Source organism: Hyla sarda, unplaced genomic scaffold (genome assembly GCF_029499605.1).
Source record: "Hyla sarda isolate aHylSar1 unplaced genomic scaffold, aHylSar1.hap1 scaffold_467, whole genome shotgun sequence".
Taxonomy (NCBI): domain Eukaryota; kingdom Metazoa; phylum Chordata; class Amphibia; order Anura; family Hylidae; genus Hyla; species Hyla sarda.
This window is the reverse complement of record NW_026610480.1, coordinates 227,481-252,865: the sequence shown is the minus strand read 5'-3', so window position 1 is coordinate 252,865 and position 25,385 is coordinate 227,481. Positions and strand designations below refer to the sequence as shown.

General features: G+C 48.4%; 8 non-coding genes across 8 annotated transcripts; all 8 read right to left on the bottom strand.

The window, feature by feature from the left end:
- Window positions 1–2,020: 2,020 nt before the first annotated feature.
- Window positions 2,021–2,211, bottom strand: LOC130336073 (U2 spliceosomal RNA). The gene has a single exon (XR_008877569.1). It is a non-coding gene; the product is annotated as a U2 spliceosomal RNA (small nuclear RNA).
- Window positions 2,212–4,300: 2,089 nt separating this feature from the next.
- On the bottom strand, window positions 4,301–4,491 carry LOC130336072 (U2 spliceosomal RNA). The gene has a single exon (XR_008877568.1). It is a non-coding gene; the product is annotated as a U2 spliceosomal RNA (small nuclear RNA).
- A 2,096-nt stretch (window positions 4,492–6,587) lies between these two features.
- LOC130336078 (U2 spliceosomal RNA) lies at window positions 6,588–6,778 on the bottom strand. Its single transcript, XR_008877574.1, has one exon. It is a non-coding gene; the product is annotated as a U2 spliceosomal RNA (small nuclear RNA).
- Window positions 6,779–8,875: 2,097 nt separating this feature from the next.
- LOC130336071 (U2 spliceosomal RNA) lies at window positions 8,876–9,066 on the bottom strand. Its single transcript, XR_008877567.1, has one exon. It is a non-coding gene; the product is annotated as a U2 spliceosomal RNA (small nuclear RNA).
- Window positions 9,067–11,173: 2,107 nt separating this feature from the next.
- Window positions 11,174–11,355, bottom strand: LOC130336094 (U2 spliceosomal RNA). Its single transcript, XR_008877583.1, has one exon. It is a non-coding gene; the product is annotated as a U2 spliceosomal RNA (small nuclear RNA).
- A 7,777-nt stretch (window positions 11,356–19,132) lies between these two features.
- Window positions 19,133–19,323, bottom strand: LOC130336070 (U2 spliceosomal RNA). Its single transcript, XR_008877566.1, has one exon. It is a non-coding gene; the product is annotated as a U2 spliceosomal RNA (small nuclear RNA).
- Window positions 19,324–21,420: 2,097 nt separating this feature from the next.
- On the bottom strand, window positions 21,421–21,611 carry LOC130336068 (U2 spliceosomal RNA). Its single transcript, XR_008877565.1, has one exon. It is a non-coding gene; the product is annotated as a U2 spliceosomal RNA (small nuclear RNA).
- A 2,082-nt stretch (window positions 21,612–23,693) lies between these two features.
- LOC130336067 (U2 spliceosomal RNA) lies at window positions 23,694–23,884 on the bottom strand. Its single transcript, XR_008877564.1, has one exon. It is a non-coding gene; the product is annotated as a U2 spliceosomal RNA (small nuclear RNA).
- Between the last annotated feature and the right edge of the window lie 1,501 nt (window positions 23,885–25,385).

Below are 25,385 nucleotides of genomic sequence, written 5' to 3'. Positions count from 1 at the left end.
GCTGCCAGACAATTTTCCATGCACACTCTGGGCTGGGGGGCAGTCAACCACCAGTACACACAGCAGAACCTAAACCCATACCATTATTGCTAAGCAGCAAGACAGGGGCCCATTGCACTCCCACGGGGCCTTTTTAAATGCAATCCATAACCCGGATTTGCCAGGAACCCTTCTTACTCCTCCTACTTGCATGTGACACTGGGCTTAGGATCTGCATAGGAAACACACACACAAGCACACACCTACCTTTGTTGCCTGCAGATGCCTCCTTGGCTGTCCCCAAACGGTATCAAACCAACACCCACGGGAAGCTGTAAGCATAGAGGACATGCCTGCACCCCATTGGACTTACCTGTGTGGGTTAAATCCGGGTTATTTGACAACCTATGGCGGTGATGGTTCTGCTCAGGCAGAGCAGTGCTGATGCTCCTCATAAAGCTGTCGCTGCTGTGAAGGTTCTAGGTGACATCACAAATCCCTATGGTTACATACACAACAAAGCTGGGTTGTTGTTGTTTACACTCTGCAAGGCCTGTGGAAGTGAGTGACATCATAGCACTGTAGTTCTGAGGGTTCTAGATGGATGCAACAATCTCCTGTTGCTTCTATGAAGGCCATAATAGACGACATCACCAAACAGCTCCATAGTCACATACACAGCAAAGGAGAGATGTTGTTTACACCTAGTGATGTCAGTGGTATTGAGTGACATCACAGCACAGTGCTAAGGCTCCTGGGCCTGGACACAGCAGCGGCTGCAATATCTCAACGGAGAATACGTTTATATATATGTGTGTGTGTGCGCGTATATATATATATATATATATATATATATATATATATTTCTCCGCCGAAATCACTTTTAAACCCATTTCCACCTTTTTTTCCCTTCTCTTCCTCTTACTTTTTTTTCACGTTTTTTTACGTTTTTCTCCTTTTCGCCTCTTTTCTGGGCGTATTATTCTTCTTTTTCTTCTTTTTTTTCGTCTAATGCATACCCCATCAGTGCAGCAATGCTTATTCAATACCGCCAGCAGATGGAGACACTGGGGGATAATTTTCTAAGGATTTATACTGATTTTTCCTGTCTGAATTTGTCGCACAGAAAGTTGCAGGCCAAATATGTGTGACATTTCTGCGACTTTAGCTTCTAGAGCATTTTTACAACATTATACATAGGTGCTGAATACATAAAAAGCGACTGTTCAGCGACAGACAAGTCGCATCGGCTGAAAGTAGGCCAGAATGTCAGTCCATGTTGGAGCAGGTTTAGATACAGTCTAAAGTATAGATCTCAAAGTCTGTGCACAGAATTTAGCAAGGGCCTCGCACCTTCTGATGCATCAGGTAGGTGCACAATAGCATAGCCTAACCCTCTGTACTTTGGTCTATATTGATGCGGGACATAGACAGCCAGCTGATGACCAATCCATTAGTGCAATGGATGGCTGGAAGCATTTGTCTTTGCCTTTGCAATACCACAGAAGCAATGCATGGTCAATGTACAGCAATGACACACCTGTGTGAACAGCCAGGAGACCCCCCCCCCCCCCCCCCATGTTATGTTACATAGTTACATAGTTAGTACGGTCGAAAAAAGACATATGTCCATCAAGTTCAACCAGGGAATTAAGGGGTAGGGGTGTGGCGCGATATTGGGGAAGGGATGAGATTTTATATTTCTTCATAAGCATTAATCTTATTTTGTCAATTAGGAACATTCAGCACCCACCAGCTATCAAGGCAGCTGCCTATCATGTCATGCCCTACCTGCACAGGTGTGCTGGCTACTCAAATGATCCAATTAAGGAGGCCATTTAGTCAGCAGCAGCAGAAGTCCTGTGCCTGGACGCTCCAACAGCGGCCAGACACAAGCAGAAGCAGAAGCAGCAGAAGCAGCAGCAGCACCACCTTTTGTTTTTTGGCTGCAGCAGCAGCAAGGCCCACAGGGCTGGCTAGCTGGCTAGCCAGCAAGCAGGTAGCAATGAAAGTAGGAATCTTTCTTTTTAACCCTGTAAGGGGGTGGTGCACTGTACCCGAAGATACTGCCATATCGGGTCAATGCATAGGGCGACGGAAGCAAGCTTCGAAATCGGCCCCCGTTCTCAAAAATCCATTTAATATATGGTCCCCAGATAGGGGACGTATCAGATATTAAACTGATAAGAACAGATACTACACTTGATCTTAGCCAAAAGGCCGAGAAGCGATAACCGTGAAAGGGGCGGGCCCAACAAGGTGCCCTTCATGGGCACTATCACTGCTTGCTGTCAGGGAGGCTGCCAGACAATTTTCCATGCACACTCTGGGCTGGGGGGCAGTCAACCACCAGTACACACAGCAGAACCTAAACCCATACCATTATTGCTAAGCAGCAAGACAGGGGCCCATTGCACTCCCACGGGGCCTTTTTAAATGCAATCCATAACCCGGATTTGCCAGGAACCCTTCTTACTCCTCCTACTTGCATGTGACACTGGGCTTAGGATCTGCATAGGAAACACACACACAAGCACACACCTACCTTTGTTGCCTGCAGATGCCTCCTTGGCTGTCCCCAAACGGTATCAAACCAACACCCACGGGAAGCTGTAAGCATAGAGGACATGCCTGCACCCCATTGGACTTACCTGTGTGGGTTAAATCCGGGTTATTTGACAACCTATGGCGGTGATGGTTCTGCTCAGGCAGAGCAGTGCTGATGCTCCTCATAAAGCTGTCGCTGCTGTGAAGGTTCTAGGTGACATCACAAATCCCTATGGTTACATACACAACAAAGCTGGGTTGTTGTTGTTTACACTCTGCAAGGCCTGTGGAAGTGAGTGACATCATAGCACTGTAGTTCTGAGGGTTCTAGATGGATGCAACAATCTCCTGTTGCTTCTATGAAGGCCATAATAGACGACATCACCAAACAGCTCCATAGTCACATACACAGCAAAGGAGAGATGTTGTTTACACCTAGTGATGTCAGTGGTATTGAGTGACATCACAGCACAGTGCTAAGGCTCCTGGGCCTGGACACAGCAGCGGCTGCAATATCTCAACGGAGAATACGTTTATATATATGTGTGTGTGTGCGCGTATATATATATATATATATATATATATATATATATATATATATTTCTCCGCCGAAATCACTTTTAAACCCATTTCCACCTTTTTTTCCCTTCTCTTCCTCTTACTTTTTTTTCACGTTTTTTTACGTTTTTCTCCTTTTCGCCTCTTTTCTGGGCGTATTATTCTTCTTTTTCTTCTTTTTTTTCGTCTAATGCATACCCCATCAGTGCAGCAATGCTTATTCAATACCGCCAGCAGATGGAGACACTGGGGGATAATTTTCTAAGGATTTATACTGATTTTTCCTGTCTGAATTTGTCGCACAGAAAGTTGCAGGCCAAATATGTGTGACATTTCTGCGACTTTAGCTTCTAGAGCATTTTTACAACATTATACATAGGTGCTGAATACATAAAAAGCGACTGTTCAGCGACAGACAAGTCGCATCGGCTGAAAGTAGGCCAGAATGTCAGTCCATGTTGGAGCAGGTTTAGATACAGTCTAAAGTATAGATCTCAAAGTCTGTGCACAGAATTTAGCAAGGGCCTCGCACCTTCTGATGCATCAGGTAGGTGCACAATAGCATAGCCTAACCCTCTGTACTTTGGTCTATATTGATGCGGGACATAGACAGCCAGCTGATGACCAATCCATTAGTGCAATGGATGGCTGGAAGCATTTGTCTTTGCCTTTGCAATACCACAGAAGCAATGCATGGTCAATGTACAGCAATGACACACCTGTGTGAACAGCCAGGAGACCCCCCCCCCCCCCATGTTATGTTACATAGTTACATAGTTAGTACGGTCGAAAAAAGACATATGTCCATCAAGTTCAACCAGGGAATTAAGGGGTAGGGGTGTGGCGCGATATTGGGGAAGGGATGAGATTTTATATTTCTTCATAAGCATTAATCTTATTTTGTCAATTAGGAACATTCAGCACCCACCCGCTATCAAGGCAGCTGCCTATCATGTCATGCCCTACCTGCACAGGTGTGCTGGCTACTCAAATGATCCAATTAAGGAGGCCATTTAGTCAGCAGCAGCAGAAGTCCTGTGCCTGGACGCTCCAACAGCGGCCAGACACAAGCAGAAGCAGAAGCAGCAGAAGCAGCAGCAGCACCACCTTTTGTTTTTTGGCTGCAGCAGCAGCAAGGCCCACAGGGCTGGCTAGCTGGCTAGCCAGCAAGCAGGTAGCAATGAAAGTAGGAATCTTTCTTTTTAACCCTGTAAGGGGGTGGTGCACTGTACCCGAAGATACTGCCATATCGGGTCAATGCATAGGGCGACGGAAGCAAGCTTCGAAATCGGCCCCCGTTCTCAAAAATCCATTTAATATATGGTCCCCAGATAGGGGACGTATCAGATATTAAACTGATAAGAACAGATACTACACTTGATCTTAGCCAAAAGGCCGAGAAGCGATAACCGTGAAAGGGGCGGGCCCAACAAGGTGCCCTTCATGGGCACTATCACTGCTTGCTGTCAGGGAGGCTGCCAGACAATTTTCCATGCACACTCTGGGCTGGGGGGCAGTCAACCACCAGTACACACAGCAGAACCTAAACCCATACCATTATTGCTAAGCAGCAAGACAGGGGCCCATTGCACTCCCACGGGGCCTTTTTAAATGCAATCCATAACCCGGATTTGCCAGGAACCCTTCTTACTCCTCCTACTTGCATGTGACACTGGGCTTAGGATCTGCATAGGAAACACACACACAAGCACACACCTACCTTTGTTGCCTGCAGATGCCTCCTTGGCTGTCCCCAAACGGTATCAAACCAACACCCACGGGAAGCTGTAAGCATAGAGGACATGCCTGCACCCCATTGGACTTACCTGTGTGGGTTAAATCCGGGTTATTTGACAACCTATGGCGGTGATGGTTCTGCTCAGGCAGAGCAGTGCTGATGCTCCTCATAAAGCTGTCGCTGCTGTGAAGGTTCTAGGTGACATCACAAATCCCTATGGTTACATACACAACAAAGCTGGGTTGTTGTTGTTTACACTCTGCAAGGCCTGTGGAAGTGAGTGACATCATAGCACTGTAGTTCTGAGGGTTCTAGATGGATGCAACAATCTCCTGTTGCTTCTATGAAGGCCATAATAGACGACATCACCAAACAGCTCCATAGTCACATACACAGCAAAGGAGAGATGTTGTTTACACCTAGTGATGTCAGTGGTATTGAGTGACATCACAGCACAGTGCTAAGGCTCCTGGGCCTGGACACAGCAGCGGCTGCAATATCTCAACGGAGAATACGTTTATATATATGTGTGTGTGTGCGCGTATATATATATATATATATATATATATATATATCTATATATATATATATATATTTCTCCGCCGAAATCACTTTTAAACCCATTTCCACCTTTTTTTCCCTTCTCTTCCTCTTACTTTTTTTTCACGTTTTTTTACGTTTTTCTCCTTTTCGCCTCTTTTCTGGGCGTATTATTCTTCTTTTTCTTCTTTTTTTTCGTCTAATGCATACCCCATCAGTGCAGCAATGCTTATTCAATACCGCCAGCAGATGGAGACACTGGGGGATAATTTTCTAAGGATTTATACTGATTTTTCCTGTCTGAATTTGTCGCACAGAAAGTTGCAGGCCAAATATGTGTGACATTTCTGCGACTTTAGCTTCTAGAGCATTTTTACAACATTATACATAGGTGCTGAATACATAAAAAGCGACTGTTCAGCGACAGACAAGTCGCATCGGCTGAAAGTAGGCCAGAATGTCAGTCCATGTTGGAGCAGGTTTAGATACAGTCTAAAGTATAGATCTCAAAGTCTGTGCACAGAATTTAGCAAGGGCCTCGCACCTTCTGATGCATCAGGTAGGTGCACAATAGCATAGCCTAACCCTCTGTACTTTGGTCTATATTGATGCGGGACATAGACAGCCAGCTGATGACCAATCCATTAGTGCAATGGATGGCTGGAAGCATTTGTCTTTGCCTTTGCAATACCACAGAAGCAATGCATGGTCAATGTACAGCAATGACACACCTGTGTGAACAGCCAGGAGACCCCCCCCCCCATGTTATGTTACATAGTTACATAGTTAGTACGGTCGAAAAAAGACATATGTCCATCAAGTTCAACCAGGGAATTAAGGGGTAGGGGTGTGGCGCGATATTGGGGAAGGGATGAGATTTTATATTTCTTCATAAGCATTAATCTTATTTTGTCAATTAGGAACATTCAGCACCCACCCGCTATCAAGGCAGCTGCCTATCATGTCATGCCCTACCTGCACAGGTGTGCTGGCTACTCAAATGATCCAATTAAGGAGGCCATTTAGTCAGCAGCAGCAGAAGTCCTGTGCCTGGACGCTCCAACAGCGGCCAGACACAAGCAGAAGCAGAAGCAGCAGAAGCAGCAGCAGCACCACCTTTTGTTTTTTGGCTGCAGCAGCAGCAAGGCCCACAGGGCTGGCTAGCTGGCTAGCCAGCAAGCAGGTAGCAATGAAAGTAGGAATCTTTCTTTTTAACCCTGTAAGGGGGTGGTGCACTGTACACGAAGATACTGCCATATCGGGTCAATGCATAGGGCGACGGAAGCAAGCTTCGAAATCGGCCCCCGTTCTCAAAAATCCATTTAATATATGGTCCCCAGATAGGGGACGTATCAGATATTAAACTGATAAGAACAGATACTACACTTGATCTTAGCCAAAAGGCCGAGAAGCGATAACCGTGAAAGGGGCGGGCCCAACAAGGTGCCCTTCATGGGCACTATCACTGCTTGCTGTCAGGGAGGCTGCCAGACAATTTTCCATGCACACTCTGGGCTGGGGGGCAGTCAACCACCAGTACACACAGCAGAACCTAAACCCATACCATTATTGCTAAGCAGCAAGACAGGGGCCCATTGCACTCCCACGGGGCCTTTTTAAATGCAATCCATAACCCGGATTTGCCAGGAACCCTTCTTACTCCTCCTACTTGCATGTGACACTGGGCTTAGGATCTGCATAGGAAACACACACACAAGCACACACCTACCTTTGTTGCCTGCAGATGCCTCCTTGGCTGTCCCCAAACGGTATCAAACCAACACCCACGGGAAGCTGTAAGCATAGAGGACATGCCTGCACCCCATTGGACTTACCTGTGTGGGTTAAATCCGGGTTATTTGACAACCTATGGCGGTGATGGTTCTGCTCAGGCAGAGCAGTGCTGATGCTCCTCATAAAGCTGTCGCTGCTGTGAAGGTTCTAGGTGACATCACAAATCCCTATGGTTACATACACAACAAAGCTGGGTTGTTGTTGTTTACACTCTGCAAGGCCTGTGGAAGTGAGTGACATCATAGCACTGTAGTTCTGAGGGTTCTAGATGGATGCAACAATCTCCTGTTGCTTCTATGAAGGCCATAATAGACGACATCACCAAACAGCTCCATAGTCACATACACAGCAAAGGAGAGATGTTGTTTACACCTAGTGATGTCAGTGGTATTGAGTGACATCACAGCACAGTGCTAAGGCTCCTGGGCCTGGACACAGCAGCGGCTGCAATATCTCAACGGAGAATACGTTTATATATATGTGTGTGTGTGCGCGTATATATATATATATATATATATATATATATATATATATATATATATATATATATATATTTCTCCGCCGAAATCACTTTTAAACCCATTTCCACCTTTTTTTCCCTTCTCTTCCTCTTACTTTTTTTTCACGTTTTTTTACGTTTTTCTCCTTTTCGCCTCTTTTCTGGGCGTATTATTCTTCTTTTTCTTCTTTTTTTTCGTCTAATGCATACCCCATCAGTGCAGCAATGCTTATTCAATACCGCCAGCAGATGGAGACACTGGGGGATAATTTTCTAAGGATTTATACTGATTTTTCCTGTCTGAATTTGTCGCACAGAAAGTTGCAGGCCAAATATGTGTGACATTTCTGCGACTTTAGCTTCTAGAGCATTTTTACAACATTATACATAGGTGCTGAATACATAAAAAGCGACTGTTCAGCGACAGACAAGTCGCATCGGCTGAAAGTAGGCCAGAATGTCAGTCCATGTTGGAGCAGGTTTAGATACAGTCTAAAGTATAGATCTCAAAGTCTGTGCACAGAATTTAGCAAGGGCCTCGCACCTTCTGATGCATCAGGTAGGTGCACAATAGCATAGCCTAACCCTCTGTACTTTGGTCTATATTGATGCGGGACATAGACAGCCAGCTGATGACCAATCCATTAGTGCAATGGATGGCTGGAAGCATTTGTCTTTGCCTTTGCAATACCACAGAAGCAATGCATGGTCAATGTACAGCAATGACACACCTGTGTGAACAGCCAGGAGACCCCCCCCCCCCATGTTATGTTACATAGTTACATAGTTAGTACGGTCGAAAAAAGACATATGTCCATCAAGTTCAACCAGGGAATTAAGGGGTAGGGGTGTGGCGCGATATTGGGGAAGGGATGAGATTTTATATTTCTTCATAAGCATTAATCTTATTTTGTCAATTAGGAACATTCAGCACCCACCCGCTATCAAGGCAGCTGCCTATCATGTCATGCCCTACCTGCACAGGTGTGCTGGCTACTCAAATGATCCAATTAAGGAGGCCATTTAGTCAGCAGCAGCAGAAGTCCTGTGCCTGGACGCTCCAACAGCGGCCAGACACAAGCAGAAGCAGCAGAAGCAGCAGCAGCACCACCTTTTGTTTTTTGGCTGCAGCAGCAGCAAGGCCCACAGGGCTGGCTAGCTGGCTAGCCAGCAAGCAGGTAGCAATGAAAGAAGGAATCTTTCTTTTTAACCCTGTAAGGGGGTGGTGCACTGTACCCGAAGATACTGCCATATCGGGTCAATGCATAGGGCGACGGAAGCAAGCTTCGAAATCGGCCCCCGTTCTCAAAAATCCATTTAATATATGGTCCCCAGATAGGGGACGTATCAGATATTAAACTGATAAGAACAGATACTACACTTGATCTTAGCCAAAAGGCCGAGAAGCGATAACCGTGAAAGGGGCGGGCCCAACAAGGTGCCCTTCATGGGCACTATCACTGCTTGCTGTCAGGGAGGCTGCCAGACAATTTTCCATGCACACTCTGGGCTGGGGGGCAGTCAACCACCAGTACACACAGCAGAACCTAAACCCATACCATTATTGCTAAGCAGCAAGACAGGGGCCCATTGCACTCCCACGGGGCCTTTTTAAATGCAATCCATAACCCGGATTTGCCAGGAACCCTTCTTACTCCTCCTACTTGCATGTGACACTGGGCTTAGGATCTGCATAGGAAACACACACACAAGCACACACCTACCTTTGTTGCCTGCAGATGCCTCCTTGGCTGTCCCCAAACGGTATCAAACCAACACCCACGGGAAGCTGTAAGCATAGAGGACATGCCTGCACCCCATTGGACTTACCTGTGTGGGTTAAATCCGGGTTATTTGACAACCTATGGCGGTGATGGTTCTGCTCAGGCAGAGCAGTGCTGATGCTCCTCATAAAGCTGTCGCTGCTGTGAAGGTTCTAGGTGACATCACAAATCCCTATGGTTACATACACAACAAAGCTGGGTTGTTGTTGTTTACACTCTGCAAGGCCTGTGGAAGTGAGTGACATCATAGCACTGTAGTTCTGAGGGTTCTAGATGGATGCAACAATCTCCTGTTGCTTCTATGAGGGCCATAATAGACGACATCACCAAACAGCTCCATAGTCACATACACAGCAAAGGAGAGATGTTGTTTACACCTAGTGATGTCAGTGGTATTGAGTGACATCACAGCACAGTGCTAAGGCTCCTGGGCCTGGACACAGCAGCGGCTGCAATATCTCAACGGAGAATACGTTTATATATATGTGTGTGTGTGCGCGTATATATATATATATATATATATATATATATATATATATATATATATATATATATTTCTCCGCCGAAATCACTTTTAAACCCATTTCCACCTTTTTTTCCCTTCTCTTCCTCTTACTTTTTTTTCACGTTTTTTTACGTTTTTCTCCTTTTCGCCTCTTTTCTGGGCGTATTATTCTTCTTTTTCTTCTTTTTTTTCGTCTAATGCATACCCCATCAGTGCAGCAATGCTTATTCAATACCGCCAGCAGATGGAGACACTGGGGGATAATTTTCTAAGGATTTATACTGATTTTTCCTGTCTGAATTTGTCGCACAGAAAGTTGCAGGCCAAATATGTGTGACATTTCTGCGACTTTAGCTTCTAGAGCATTTTTACAACATTATACATAGGTGCTGAATACATAAAAAGCGACTGTTCAGCGACAGACAAGTCGCATCGGCTGAAAGTAGGCCAGAATGTCAGTCCATGTTGGAGCAGGTTTAGATACAGTCTAAAGTATAGATCTCAAAGTCTGTGCACAGAATTTAGCAAGGGCCTCGCACCTTCTGATGCATCAGGTAGGTGCACAATAGCATAGCCTAACCCTCTGTACTTTGGTCTATATTGATGCGGGACATAGACAGCCAGCTGATGACCAATCCATTAGTGCAATGGATGGCTGGAAGCATTTGTCTTTGCCTTTGCAATACCACAGAAGCAATGCATGGTCAATGTACAGCAATGACACACCTGTGTGAACAGCCAGGAGACCCCCCCCCCCCCCCCCCCCATGTTATGTTACATAGTTACATAGTTAGTACGGTCGAAAAAAGACATATGTCCATCAAGTTCAACCAGGGAATTAAGGGGTAGGGGTGTGGCGCGATATTGGGGAAGGGATGAGATTTTATATTTCTTCATAAGCATTAATCTTATTTTGTCAATTAGGAACATTCAGCACCCACCCGCTATCAAGGCAGCTGCCTATCATGTCATGCCCTACCTGCACAGGTGTGCTGGCTACTCAAATGATCCAATTAAGGAGGCCATTTAGTCAGCAGCAGCAGAAGTCCTGTGCCTGGACGCTCCAACAGCGGCCAGACACAAGCAGAAGCAGAAGCAGCAGAAGCAGCAGCAGCACCACCTTTTGTTTTTTGGCTGCAGCAGCAGCAAGGCCCACAGGGCTGGCTAGCTGGCTAGCCAGCAAGCAGGTAGCAATGAAAGTAGGAATCTTTCTTTTTAACCCTGTAAGGGGGTGGTGCACTGTACCCGAAGATACTGCCATATCGGGTCAATGCATAGGGCGACGGAAGCAAGCTTCGAAATCGGCCCCCGTTCTCAAAAATCCATTTAATATATGGTCCCCAGATAGGGGACGTATCAGATATTAAACTGATAAGAACAGATTTTTTTTTTTTTTGATTGAAAGAGCTTTATTTTCCGTTCAGTCATTACAAGTCGTACAATAAATTACAGTCACACAAAGCATGATAGTACAATACACAGCAAAGGTTCCCTAAGCTATACATCGCACACCATGCTACTCTAACATTCAGCTCAATCCTGCAATAGAAAGGCACAAGAGATCAAACAAAAACCAAATAATACAATCTGTGATCGGGGTAGGGGTGTGGGCGACTATGTGGGGGTAGGGAGGGGGCGGATCACAGGGCCAAACTGTTGGGCTGTATCTTCAGGGAGACATGGGAGAAGGAGAGGGGTCTTCACTCCTCTTCTTCCTCATCAACGGCCGAGCTGTCCAAGATGGAATAGTCTCTAAGCAGGTTCTTGATGAACCTGCGGCAGTCCCGGACGGACATGTTTTCCCTGTTGATCACGAGGCGGTTCCTGGCAAGCCACACTGCGTCCTTAAAACAGTTCATAAGGCGCCAGGCCTCCTGGATGGCCTCCACGTCGTGGGTCCCAGGGAACAGGCCGTAAAGCACCGAATGGTACGATAGGCAGCTCCTGGGCACTGAGTCTCTGAGTTCCTGTTCTAGGGCGTCCAACAGACCCTGTGCAAAGGGGCACTGCCAAAACACGTGGAAAGATGTTTCCTCCACGTAGGGGCAACGGGGGCAGTACCGGGTCTTGCACAGGTTGCGGGCATGCATGAATGACCTGAGAGAGAGACCTCCCATGACGGCCATCCACGACAAGTCCTTGTGTCCATTGGTAAGCCGCTTTGAGGCCACATTGTTCCAAACTGTCTCTGCAGTGGCTGCGGGGAGTCCCGGAACCAGTTCGGTCGAGTCCTTAGCTCGGATGAGCTTGTGGATTGTCTTTGGCTTCCATAGGTCTGGTTTCAGTCCTTCCAGCTGGTGCTCCCTCACAAACCGGACAACATCCCCATAGAACCAGGGAGTGTTCCAGTTGTAAGGGATGGAGCTGTCCCACTTGTCCCAGCCCAGCTGTCTCCAGAGGGGCATGAGAAGCAAGCGAGACATGGACCTGCCCGCTGAGCCAGTCTTTTCTACAAGAGTCCGCTGCACCGTGACACATGCAAAGGAGGCCCTCAGCAGAGCGGGGATGTCGGGTATTCCCTTCCCACCCTTGCGGGGTTCCTTGTACATCACGGTCCTCTTGACTCTGTCCATTTTGCCCCAGACGAAGCCAAACACTGTCCGGGTGATGGCCTTGCAAACGGTGGTATGGGGAGGCCAGGCCTGTGCGGTATATTGGAGCACAGGCAAAACTTCACTCCGCAGGACAAGTGCCTTGCCTTCCATCGTGAGCTTTCTGGAGCTCCACAGTCCGATCTTTGAGTTTATCCTTCCTAGTCGGTCTTGCCAAGACTTAAGGGCCGCTCCTTCCTTCCCGAACCAGACTCCAAGAATTTGAATGAAGTCCGGCTTAACGGCAAAGGGGAAGGGGGCGGAAGAAGCCAGGTGCCATTCCCCGAAGAGCATGGCCTCCGACTTCCCGCAGTTGACTTTTGCCCCCGAAGCTCTGCCGAAGTCCTCGCAGGTCTGGACGAGTGCAGTCACCGAACGCTGGTCAGCGCAGAAGACGGTCACGTCGTCCATGTAGAGCGAGCACTTGACCTCGTGGCGATCTGGTCCTGGTGCGGTGATCCCTCTGATCTCTCCATTCTGCCGGATAGTCTCAGCGAAGAGCTCTATAACACAAACAAAAAGGAGAGGTGAAAGAGGGCAGCCTTGTCTAACCCCTGAAAGAATAGAAAAGGGGTCAGTCTTCCAGCCGTTCACCAACACCGTGCTGTAAATGTCAAAATACATAACGTTAACAAAAGAGCAAAACATCTTCCCCAGACCCAGCCTGCGCAAAACCCTGTCCATGAATGCGTGGGAGACACGGTCGAACGCCTTCTCCTGATCTAAGCTGACCAGGGCGGCGCGGCCCCCGCGGTCCTGGATGTAATGGACCGTGTCTCTCACAAGGGCAAGGCTGTCGGCAATCCTGCGGCCAGGAATGCTGCAGGTCTGGTCCGGATGGACGATCTGCCCCATGACAGGTTTCAGCCTGTTGGCCAGCACCTTGGCGAGGATCTTGTAGTCCACGTTCAGGAGAGAGATGGGACGCCAGTTTTTCAGGTCACATCTCTCCCCCTTCCGCTTATACAAGATCGTGATCATCCCTTCCCTCAACGACGGAGGCATTCTGCCCCCCACCACCATCTCCTCGTACACCTCCAACAGGTCCGGACAGATCAGGTCACCCAGCGCTACGTAGAGCTCGGCCGGGAGACCGTCACTGCCCGGGGTCCTGCCGGGCTTAAAGGATTTAGCGGCAGAGAGCAGCTCCCCCACCGTCAAGGGATCGTCCATAGCCGCCGCACCTGCGGGATCAACAACGTTAGTGACACCTGACAGGAACCTCTCGGCGGCTTCGGGGTCGGATGACTTGGGGGCGTAGAGGTTGCTGTAGAAGTCGTGGACGACCCCCATCACTTCCTCCTTGCCGCTCCTCATGTGTCCGGTCTCATCTCGTAGCTCAGTCAGGGGCGTGTGGCCGGCATGGAGCTTCCTGAAAAAGAAAGAGTTACATTTCTCACCCTTCTCCAGGTTCTCCACCTTGGAACGAAAGACGATTCGCTTGGATTCCTCCTCAAAGTGCCTTTTCAAGCTCTTTTTGGTCTCCTCCAGCTCCTCCCTGACGTCCCAGCCACACTGGAGCAGGTCCTGCAGGGACCGCAGCTCGCGCTGCAGTTTCCTCAAGTCCCACTTCTTCGCACACGCCTGTTGTCTGCCTTTTGCCTGAAAGAAACAACGGAATTCGACTTTAACATATTCCCACCAATCGCTGATGCACTTGAACAGACATTTGTCATTTCGCCATACAAGGTAAGCATCCCTAAGTTCCTCCATGACCTCCCTCTGCTCCAACAGGGCACAATTCAACTTCCAGGAGCCCGGGCCAGGTGGGAATCCATGGCCCAGAGTCCCCCGGAATCGAATGGCCCTGTGGTCAGAGAAGAAGCAGGGGACCATAGAGTACGACACCTTTCTGACTGCTCTCGAGGTGAAGATGAAGTCTATCCGAGAACGGAGCGAGCCATCGGGGCGGCTCCACGTATAGTTTACGGAGCCGTTCCCGATGGACCCGACAACGTCCTGCAAGGATGCCTCCGTCACCATCTCAATCAGCAGTTTAGACGTCACGTCCAGGTTGGCGGATGTGCCAGAACTGCGCCCGTCCACCTCAATGGGGCAGTTGAAGTCACCACCCAACACTACTGCCCTAGTGGTGGCGAGTTCAGCCCGCAGGGCCTGGAGAACCTCCAGTCGGACATCCCTCTCAGGGGAGGCATACACGTTGATGAGCCGCACGGGCTCACCCGCCCAGGAACCGTCTGCGACAAGAAGTCTGCCACAGACGAGCTCCCGGACGGAATCAAGTGCAAAGTTACCTCCCCTGATCAGGATGGCCACCCCCGCAGACCTATTGTCGCCCCCACCAGACCAGTAGGAAGGGCCGTGAGGCCACTGCCTGGCCAGATGGTTGTAAGACCTAGAAGCAGACAAAGCACATTCCTGCAACATGTAAACATCACACCTCTGGGAATCTAAGAACGTAAGAACAGTCTGAAATCTAAACCAAGCTCTAATACTCCTCACATTAATGCAGAAGATGTTGAGATCAGCCATGGGAATAAAAAGAGAGGTTAGTTCTGATACTAGTTACCAGTCTGGTCGGACGGGTCCTCTTCTCTCGCGCCTGTCGGCTCCTGTGGCTTCTCGTAGCGCCCTTCCAAGAACTCGTCGTAGACCGTGTTGGACGGAGTGTCCAGGATTTTCTTAACCTCTGGGTCCTGCAGCAGCTCCTCCATAGATTGAGCTTGGACTGGCTCTGCTTGGACCTGCTCCACTTGGGCCTGCTCCATCACCTCCTCTCCTTCTGAAGCCTCAAGGCTCTCGCAGACCTGCTCCATCTCCTCCTCCTCATCTGAAGCTTGAGGGGTCTCGCAGGTCTCGATTATCTTTCTTTTGTGGGACTCTTCTGATACGTTGTCCCTTCCTTTCCTCTTCCTCTGTATGGTACCTGGGGGAGGAAGCACAGGAAAGTCCTCCGAAGGGCGGGCACCAGCAGCTGGAGGGGGGTTAGGTGCTGCTGGGCCAGGAGAGAAAGGAGGCTGGGTGGGGCGGGGGGCAGGAGAGAGTGCCCGGGCAGGGGAGGACGGGGCAGGGGTGGGCCGGGCAGGGGAGGACGGGGCAGGGGTGGGCCGGGCAGGGGAGGACGGGGCAGGGGTGGGCCGGGGTGGGGTGCGGGGGGCAGGGGTGGGGCGGGATGGGGCAGGAGGGGCAGGGGTGGGACGGGATGGGGCAGGAGGGGCAGGGGTGGGACGGGATGGGGCAGGGGTGGGACGGGATGGGGCAGGGGTGGGGCGGGATGGGGCAGGAGATGGGGCGGGAGGGGCAGGGGATGGGGCGGGAGGGGCAGGGGAGGGGCGGGACGGGGCAGGGGTGGTGGCTTTCGCCTTCTTACCCTCCTTGGTCGGCTTGGCCATCCGTGGTGTTGGCTCCGGAGCTGGGGCTGGCTTCGGTGCTCTCGCTGCCACAGATGCCCATGTTCTCTCCCTCTGGGGGCAGTCCTTGTAGCTGTGGGCTGCCAGTCCGCAGAGGTTGCAGGTCTTGCTCTTGGGGCAGTCCTTGGTCGTGTGACCTGTCACACGGCAATACCTGCAGGCATCCTCCGTACAGTCCTTGCCCTCGTGGCCCATCTTGCCACATCTCCTGCAGGTCTGCGGCATGTCCGGGTAGAAGATAAGTCCTGTGGAGTTGCCCAAGGAAAATGTCGTTGGCAGGTGCTGTAGTCCGTCTGGAGAAGCAGGGTTCTTGTTGAGTCTGACGACCACAGACCACTTGCAGGTCCAGTATCCGAGTGAGTTCAGGATGCGGGTGGGCTCCCTCACCACGGTGCAGAAGCGCTTCAGGAAAGTCGAGATGTCCGTGCCTGGGGTGTGTGGGTTCCGCATTGAGACCGTCACCCGCCTCTCCTCTCTTTGAATAAGGCAGTTGCCCACAAAGCGAGAGAAAGGGGATTCGGGACTCGCCGCTTTCACCACCTCCCAGTATCTTCTACAGGTCCCAATGGTGGCAAAGGTGATGTAGAAGATTCCCGAAAAGAAGGTTGCTATTCCCAGGGTGTCAGCCGTGGGGAAGCCTTGATCCGCCAGCATCTTCTTGCAGAACACGTCGTGGGACATGTCCGGCACCCTTCCGTCCACAGGCTTGAGCTTCAAGGCAACAGTCTGCCTCATCCAGGGCTCCAGGGTTGGAGCTTCCAGGTTAGGAATTCTGCCGCCCTTCTGCCTTGCCGTGGTGGAGGTTGAAGCTTGCTGTGGTTGGGGCTGGACCTCCAGGCCTTGCCCTGCAGCCTCCTGGGTGGACTTGCTGGTTGAGGCCATGGCTTCTTCCAGCAGGCTCTTTTCCGCTTCCTTGCTTGCTTGTGGAGAGAGGCTTCGCAAAGTCTTCTTTCCCGGGTGGGAGGAGCTATGCAGATCCGGTCCCGGTGGGAGGAGCTATGCAAATCCTTCTCCAGAGGCAGCGAGTTTCTTCGAAAAGATTCTGCGCCGCCTTCCTCTTCGCCGCTGTTCCGAAATTCACCGCCGATTCCCTTCTTCCAGGTTCTTCGTAGGCTTCTTCCGGAGCTGCAGTCTTCAAGATCTTCTCCTTCTTCAGATGTTCCGAGGCAGGCAGGAGACGATCTTCAGGTGGTATGCTCTAGAGAAATGCGGTTCTAATAAGAACGAAAAGTACTGCAATCGTACTACGCAAAATCTCTACCACAATGCTTGGAGTTCTTCAGACCGTAGCGATCATGGTATCTCCCCTGCCAGGTAAGTAAGTATCTCCCCTGCCACTCCCACGGGGCCTTTTTAAATGCAATCCATAACCCGGATTTGCCAGGAACCCTTCTTACTCCTCCTACTTGCATGTGACACTGGGCTTAGGATCTGCATAGGAAACACACACACAAGCACACACCTACCTTTGTTGCCTGCAGATGCCTCCTTGGCTGTCCCCAAACGGTATCAAACCAACACCCACGGGAAACTGGACTTACCTGTGTGGGTTAAATCCGGGTTATTTGACAACCTATGGCGGTGATGGTTCTGCTCAGGCAGAGCAGTGCTGATGCTCCTCATAAAGCTGTCGCTGCTGTGAAGGTTCTAGGTGACATCACAAATCCCTATGGTTACATACACAACAAAGCTGGGTTGTTGTTGTTTACACTCTGCAAGGCCTGTGGAAGTGAGTGACATCATAGCACTGTAGTTCTGAGGGTTCTAGATGGATGCAACAATCTCCTGTTGCTTCTATGAAGGCCATAATAGACGACATCACCAAACAGCTCCATAGTCACATACACAGCAAAGGAGAGATGTTGTTTACACCTAGTGATGTCAGTGGTATTGAGTGACATCACAGCACAGTGCTAAGGCTCCTGGGCCTGGACACAGCAGCGGCTGCAATATCTCAACGGAGAATACGTTTATATATATGTGTGTGTGTGCGCGTATATATATATATATATATATATATATATATATATATATATATATATATATATATTTCTCCGCCGAAATCACTTTTAAACCCATTTCCACCTTTTTTTCCCTTCTCTTCCTCTTACTTTTTTTTCACGTTTTTTTTACGTTTTTCTCCTTTTCGCCTCTTTTCTGGGCGTATTATTCTTCTTTTTCTTCTTTTTTTTCGTCTAATGCATACCCCATCAGTGCAGCAATGCTTATTCAATACCGCCAGCAGATGGAGACACTGGGGGATAATTTTCTAAGGATTTATACTGATTTTTCCTGTCTGAATTTGTCGCACAGAAAGTTGCAGGCCAAATATGTGTGACATTTCTGCGACTTTAGCTTCTAGAGCATTTTTACAACATTATACATAGGTGCTGAATACATAAAAAGCGACTGTTCAGCGACAGACAAGTCGCATCGGCTGAAAGTAGGCCAGAATGTCAGTCCATGTTGGAGCAGGTTTAGATACAGTCTAAAGTATAGATCTCAAAGTCTGTGCACAGAATTTAGCAAGGGCCTCGCACCTTCTGATGCATCAGGTAGGTGCACAATAGCATAGCCTAACCCTCTGTACTTTGGTCTATATTGATGCGGGACATAGACAGCCAGCTGATGACCAATCCATTAGTGCAATGGATGGCTGGAAGCATTTGTCTTTGCCTTTGCAATACCACAGAAGCAATGCATGGTCAATGTACAGCAATGACACACCTGTGTGAACAGCCAGGAGACCCCCCCCCCCCCCCCATGTTATGTTACATAGTTACATAGTTAGTACGGTCGAAAAAAGACATATGTCCATCAAGTTCAACCAGGGAATTAAGGGGTAGGGGTGTGGCGCGATATTGGGGAAGGGGTGAGATTTTATATTTCTTCATAAGCATTAATCTTATTTTGTCAATTAGGAACATTCAGCACCCACCCGCTATCAAGGCAGCTGCCTATCATGTCATGCCCTACCTGCACAGGTGTGCTGGCTACTCAAATGATCCAATTAAGGAGGCCATTTAGTCAGCAGCAGCAGAAGTCCTGTGCCTGGACGCTCCAACAGCGGCCAGACACAAGCAGAAGCAGAAGCAGCAGAAGCAGCAGCAGCACCACCTTTTGTTTTTTGGCTGCAGCAGCAGCAAGGCCCACAGGGCTGGCTAGCTGGCTAGCCAGCAAGCAGGTAGCAATGAAAGTAGGAATCTTTCTTTTTAACCCTGTAAGGGGGTGGTGCACTGTACCCGAAGATACTGCCATATCGGGTCAATGCATAGGGCGACGGAAGCAAGCTTCGAAATCGGCCCCCGTTCTCAAAAATCCATTTAATATATGGTCCCCAGATAGGGGACGTATCAGATATTAAACTGATAAGAACAGATACTACACTTGATCTTAGCCAAAAGGCCGAGAAGCGATAACCGTGAAAGGGGCGGGCCCAACAAGGTGCCCTTCATGGGCACTATCACTGCTTGCTGTCAGGGAGGCTGCCAGACAATTTTCCATGCACACTCTGGGCTGGGGGGCAGTCAACCACCAGTACACACAGCAGAACCTAAACCCATACCATTATTGCTAAGCAGCAAGACAGGGGCCCATTGCACTCCCACGGGGCCTTTTTAAATGCAATCCATAACCCGGATTTGCCAGGAACCCTTCTTACTCCTCCTACTTGCATGTGACACTGGGCTTAGGATCTGCATAGGAAACACACACACAAGCACACACCTACCTTTGTTGCCTGCAGATGCCTCCTTGGCTGTCCCCAAACGGTATCAAACCAACACCCACGGGAAGCTGTAAGCATAGAGGACATGCCTGCACCCCATTGGACTTACCTGTGTGGGTTAAATCCGGGTTATTTGACAACCTATGGCGGTGATGGTTCTGCTCAGGCAGAGCAGTGCTGATGCTCCTCATAAAGCTGTCGCTGCTGTGAAGGTTCTAGGTGACATCACAAATCCCTATGGTTACATACACAACAAAGCTGGGTTGTTGTTGTTTACACTCTGCAAGGCCTGTGGAAGTGAGTGGTGAGTGACATCATAGCACTGTAGTTCTGAGGGTTCTAGATGGATGCAACAATCTCCTGTTGCTTCTATGAAGGCCGTAATAGACGACATCACCAAACAGCTCCATAGTCACATACACAGCAAAGGAGAGATGTTGTTTACACCTAGTGATGTCAGTGGTATTGAGTGACATCACAGCACAGTGCTAAGGCTCCTGGGCCTGGACACAGCAGCGGCTGCAATATCTCAACGTAGAATACGTTTATATATATGTGTGTGTGTGCGCGTATATATATATATATATATATATATATATATATATATATATTTCTCCGCCGAAATCACTTTTAAACCCATTTCCACCTTTTTTTCCCTTCTCTTCCTCTTACTTTTTTTTCACGTTTTTTTACGTTTTTCTCCTTTTCGCCTCTTTTCTGGGCGTATTATTCTTCTTTTTCTTCTTTTTTTTCGTCTAATGCATACCCCATCAGTGCAGCAATGCTTATTCAATACCGCCAGCAGATGGAGACACTGGGGGATAATTTTCTAAGGATTTATACTGATTTTTCCTGTCTGAATTTGTCGCACAGAAAGTTGCAGGCCAAATATGTGTGACATTTCTGCGACTTTAGCTTCTAGAGCATTTTTACAACATTATACATAGGTGCTGAATACATAAAAAGCGACTGTTCAGCGACAGACAAGTCGCATCGGCTGAAAGTAGGCCAGAATGTCAGTCCATGTTGGAGCAGGTTTAGATACAGTCTAAAGTATAGATCTCAAAGTCTGTGCACAGAATTTAGCAAGGGCCTCGCACCTTCTGATGCATCAGGTAGGTGCACAATAGCATAGCCTAACCCTCTGTACTTTGGTCTATATTGATGCGGGACATAGACAGCCAGCTGATGACCAATCCATTAGTGCAATGGATGGCTGGAAGCATTTGTCTTTGCCTTTGCAATACCACAGAAGCAATGCATGGTCAATGTACAGCAATGACACACCTGTGTGAACAGCCAGGAGACCCCCCCCCCCCCCCCCATGTTATGTTACATAGTTACATAGTTAGTACGGTCGAAAAAAGACATATGTCCATCAAGTTCAACCAGGGAATTAAGGGGTAGGGGTGTGGCGCGATATTGGGGAAGGGATGAGATTTTATATTTCTTCATAAGCATTAATCTTATTTTGTCAATTAGGAACATTCAGCACCCACCCGCTATCAAGGCAGCTGCCTATCATGTCATGCCCTACCTGCACAGGTGTGCTGGCTACTCAAATGATCCAATTAAGGAGGCCATTTAGTCAGCAGCAGCAGAAGTCCTGTGCCTGGACGCTCCAACAGCGGCCAGACACAAGCAGAAGCAGAAGCAGCAGAAGCAGCAGCAGCACCACCTTTTGTTTTTTGGCTGCAGCAGCAGCAAGGCCCACAGGGCTGGCTAGCTGGCTAGCCAGCAAGCAGGTAGCAATGAAAGTAGGAATCTTTCTTTTTAACCCTGTAAGGGGGTGGTGCACTGTACCCGAAGATACTGCCATATCGGGTCAATGCATAGGGCGACGGAAGCAAGCTTCGAAATCGGCCCCCGTTCTCAAAAATCCATTTAATATATGGTCCCCAGATAGGGGACGTATCAGATATTAAACTGATAAGAACAGATACTACACTTGATCTTAGCCAAAAGGCCGAGAAGCGATAACCGTGAAAGGGGCGGGCCCAACAAGGTGCCCTTCATGGGCACTATCACTGCTTGCTGTCAGGGAGGCTGCCAGACAATTTTCCATGCACACTCTGGGCTGGGGGGCAGTCAACCACCAGTACACACAGCAGAACCTAAACCCATACCATTATTGCTAAGCAGCAAGACAGGGGCCCATTGCACTCCCACGGGGCCTTTTTAAATGCAATCCATAACCCGGATTTGCCAGGAACCCTTCTTACTCCTCCTACTTGCATGTGACACTGGGCTTAGGATCTGCATAGGAAACACACACACAAGCACACACCTACCTTTGTTGCCTGCAGATGCCTCCTTGGCTGTCCCCAAACGGTATCAAACCAACACCCACGGGAAGCTGTAAGCATAGAGGACATGCCTGCACCCCATTGGACTTACCTGTGTGGGTTAAATCCGGGTTATTTGACAACCTATGGCGGTGATGGTTCTGCTCAGGCAGAGCAGTGCTGATGCTCCTCATAAAGCTGTCGCTGCTGTGAAGGTTCTAGGTGACATCACAAATCCCTATGGTTACATACACAACAAAGCTGGGTTGTTGTTGTTTACACTCTGCAAGGCCTGTGGAAGTGAGTGACATCATAGCACTGTAGTTCTGAGGGTTCTAGATGGATGCAACAATCTCCTGTTGCTTCTATGAAGGCCATAATAGACGACATCACCAAACAGCTCCATAGTCACATACACAGCAAAGGAGAGATGTTGTTTACACCTAGTGATGTCAGTGGTATTGAGTGACATCACAGCACAGTGCTAAGGCTCCTGGGCCTGGACACAGCAGCGGCTGCAATATCTCAACGGAGAATACGTTTATATATATGTGTGTGTGTGCGCGTATATATATATATATATATATATATATATATATATTTCTCCGCCGAAATCACTTTTAAACCCATTTCCACCTTTTTTTCCCTTCTCTTCCTCTTACTTTTTTTTCACGTTTTTTTACGTTTTTCTCCTTTTCGCCTCTTTTCTGGGCGTATTATTCTTCTTTTTCTTCTTTTTTTTCGTCTAATGCATACCCCATCAGTGCAGCAATGCTTATTCAATACCGCCAGCAGATGGAGACACTGGGGGATAATTTTCTAAGGATTTATACTGATTTTTCCTGTCTGAATTTGTCGCACAGAAAGTTGCAGGCCAAATATGTGTGACATTTCTGCGACTTTAGCTTCTAGAGCATTTTTACAACATTATACATAGGTGCTGAATACATAAAAAGCGACTGTTCAGCGACAGACAAGTCGCATCGGCTGAAAGTAGGCCAGAATGTCAGTCCATGTTGGAGCAGGTTTAGATACAGTCTAAAGTATAGATCTCAAAGTCTGTGCACAGAATTTAGCAAGGGCCTCGCACCTTCTGATGCATCAGGTAGGTGCACAATAGCATAGCCTAACCCTCTGTACTTTGGTCTATATTGATGCGGGACATAGACAGCCAGCTGATGACCAATCCATTAGTGCAATGGATGGCTGGAAGCATTTGTCTTTGCCTTTGCAATACCACAGAAGCAATGCATGGTCAATGTACAGCAATGACACACCTGTGTGAACAGCCAGGAGACCCCCCCCCCCCCCCATGTTATGTTACATAGTTACATAGTTAGTACGGTCGAAAAAAGACATATGTCCATCAAGTTCAACCAGGGAATTAAGGGGTAGGGGTGTGGCGCGATATTGGGGAAGGGATGAGATTTTATATTTCTTCATAAGCATTAATCTTATTTTGTCAATTAGGAACATTCAGCACCCACCCGCTATCAAGGCAGCTGCCTATCATGTCATGCCCTACCTGCACAGGTGTGCTGGCTACTCAAATGATCCAATTAAGGAGGCCATTTAGTCAGCAGCAGCAGAAGTCCTGTGCCTGGACGCTCCAACAGCGGCCAGACACAAGCAGAAGCAGAAGCAGCAGAAGCAGCAGCAGCACCACCTTTTGTTTTTTGGCTGCAGCAGCAGCAAGGCCCACAGGGCTGGCTAGCTGGCTAGCCAGCAAGCAGGTAGCAATGAAAGTAGGAATCTTTCTTTTTAACCCTGTAAGGGGGTGGTGCACTGTACCCGAAGATACTGCCATATCGGGTCAATGCATAGGGCGACGGAAGCAAGCTTCGAAATCGGCCCCCGTTCTCAAAAATCCATTTAATATATGGTCCCCAGATAGGGGACGTATCAGATATTAAACTGATAAGAACAGATACTACACTTGATCTTAGCCAAAAGGCCGAGAAGCGATAACCGTGAAAGGGGCGGGCCCAACAAGGTGCCCTTCATGGGCACTATCACTGCTTGCTGTCAGGGAGGCTGCCAGACAATTTTCCATGCACACTCTGGGCTGGGGGGCAGTCAACCACCAGTACACACAGCAGAACCTAAACCCATACCATTATTGCTAAGCAGCAAGACAGGGGCCCATTGCACTCCCACGGGGCCTTTTTAAATGCAATCCATAACCCGGATTTGCCAGGAACCCTTCTTACTCCTCCTACTTGCATGTGACACTGGGCTTAGGATCTGCATAGGAAACACACACACAAGCACACACCTACCTTTGTTGCCTGCAGATGCCTCCTTGGCTGTCCCCAAACGGTATCAAACCAACACCCACGGGAAGCTGTAAGCATAGAGGACATGCCTGCACCCCATTGGACTTACCTGTGTGGGTTAAATCCGGGTTATTTGACAACCTATGGCGGTGATGGTTCTGCTCAGGCAGAGCAGTGCTGATGCTCCTCATAAAGCTGTCGCTGCTGTGAAGGTTCTAGGTGACATCACAAATCCCTATGGTTACATACACAACAAAGCTGGGTTGTTGTTGTTTACACTCTGCAAGGCCTGTGGAAGTGAGTGACATCATAGCACTGTAGTTCTGAGGGTTCTAGATGGATGCAACAATCTCCTGTTGCTTCTATGAAGGCCATAATAGACGACATCACCAAACAGCTCCATAGTCACATACACAGCAAAGGAGAGATGTTGTTTACACCTAGTGATGTCAGTGGTATTGAGTGACATCACAGCACAGTGCTAAGGCTCCTGGGCCTGGACACAGCAGCGGCTGCAATATCTCAACGGAGAATACGTTTATATATATGTGTGTGTGTGCGCGTATATATATATATATATATATATATATATATATATATATATATATATATTTCTCCGCCGAAATCACTTTTAAACCCATTTCCACCTTTTTTTCCCTTCTCTTCCTCTTACTTTTTTTTCACGTTTTTTTACGTTTTTCTCCTTTTCGCCTCTTTTCTGGGCGTATTATTCTTCTTTTTCTTCTTTTTTTTCGTCTAATGCATACCCCATCAGTGCAGCAATGCTTATTCAATACCGCCAGCAGATGGAGACACTGGGGGATAATTTTCTAAGGATTTATACTGATTTTTCCTGTCTGAATTTGTCGCACAGAAAGTTGCAGGCCAAATATGTGTGACATTTCTGCGACTTTAGCTTCTAGAGCATTTTTACAACATTATACATAGGTGCTGAATACATAAAAAGCGACTGTTCAGCGACAGACAAGTCGCATCGGCTGAAAGTAGGCCAGAATGTCAGTCCATGTTGGAGCAGGTTTAGATACAGTCTAAAGTATAGATCTCAAAGTCTGTGCACAGAATTTAGCAAGGGCCTCGCACCTTCTGATGCATCAGGTAGGTGCACAATAGCATAGCCTAACCCTCTGTACTTTGGTCTATATTGATGCGGGACATAGACAGCCAGCTGAT